Raw genomic sequence first — 1,500 nt, forward strand, 5'->3', positions numbered from 1 at the left:
GCTCGTTTCTTTACTGCCGAGCAGCAGATCAGTTACTTACTTTGGCGTACATACAAGCTCGAGGAGGAATTCAAGCATGTTAACAGTTTACTTTTCTTTCCTTCTCCACCTCAGTCACCAGTATAGTTGGTTTCTGGATTATGCGGATTGCGTTGCATTGGGTAAGGACACTAATGATAAGCCGGGATTGTGGAGACTGTTGAGGACCACATCTGACTACGTAATTTTAATACACTAATATAGTTAATGGACAAGGGTAGGGTGACCCTGTGTCCCTGTTGATGTGATACAATACAATTGTGGTTAGGGAATAATGAGAAGCCAATCGTCATTAAACAGGCGACAATACTTTGTGACCAATGACCAACGAAAACTCAGTCGCTAGGTCTTCGTTAAGCACGTTATTGATCTATATGAGAAGCCAATCGTCATTAAACATGCGACAACACTTTGATAAATATATATTTTAGAATATATATTTTATACTAAAATTCTTGTGTGATTATTTGTTTATTTTGTGAACTAGTTATATTATTTTTAGGGTAAAATAATATAACTCACAAATTACCATGAACTTTTACAACTCCAAAATAATACCAAAAATCACAAGGAATAAATATTTAAGTTACACACATAATATTGTGATGACGTTGACATGTTATTGATGGCCCTTCTGATAACACCCATGATGATGGAAGAATAGACGAGAACGTTGCTACTAATTTCACATTTTGAGACCCCTATTAACAAGCTATCCTCTGATTCTAGCATGCATTCGATTTCAGACTCCTTTGAGTCTATGACATTTGCAGCCTTACAGACAGCCGGATTACAGCTTTCTACTACTGACGCAGACGACGATGACATGACGGCTGCACTATCACTTGCTCAAGGCACCACACCGTTACACGACCCAGAGCCTGCTCCTGAGCTAGCTTCTGCACCTTTTAGGTCAGCGTGATGTTGCACCTGCTAAACCTGCACCTTTACTTAATCATGACCCTGTTTCTTTTGATTTACAAGGCATTACACCCCTTATATCTGACCTAGTACCTGCTCCTGACAATCTCCTTATTGGTTGGGACGCTTGATTTTGTACCCACAACCGTTGACGTTGCTCCTTTTCCCCTATGAAGACCGATGTCCATTGCGCTAGACATGTTTATCGCTTTATCTTGGGACTTACCCGCACCCCGGAAAGGTACTCCAGGTCGGGACCCACGTAACGATCTCTTTTGCTACAGCAGCATTTTCTACGACCTCGCAGGCCGCACCGTTTGCTACATTCACCTCTGCATCGCTGGACGAGCCATTTCGATGGTTCCTATAACATACTATACTGATTTTAGACCCTTACCATCCCTCACTTTATGGAGGCCACACACGGGATGAGTACACCTGTCACATCAGCTGCAGTTTAAGGTTATAAGTCGCAGAATGTTGGAGCTTGAGCTGACCCCATGTCCTCTACCCTGTCTATTGCCAGTATACTTCCATCAA

The sequence above is a fragment of the Helianthus annuus genome, chromosome 4 (assembly GCF_002127325.2).
Source record: "Helianthus annuus cultivar XRQ/B chromosome 4, HanXRQr2.0-SUNRISE, whole genome shotgun sequence".
Classification (NCBI taxonomy): Eukaryota; Viridiplantae; Streptophyta; class Magnoliopsida; order Asterales; family Asteraceae; genus Helianthus; species Helianthus annuus.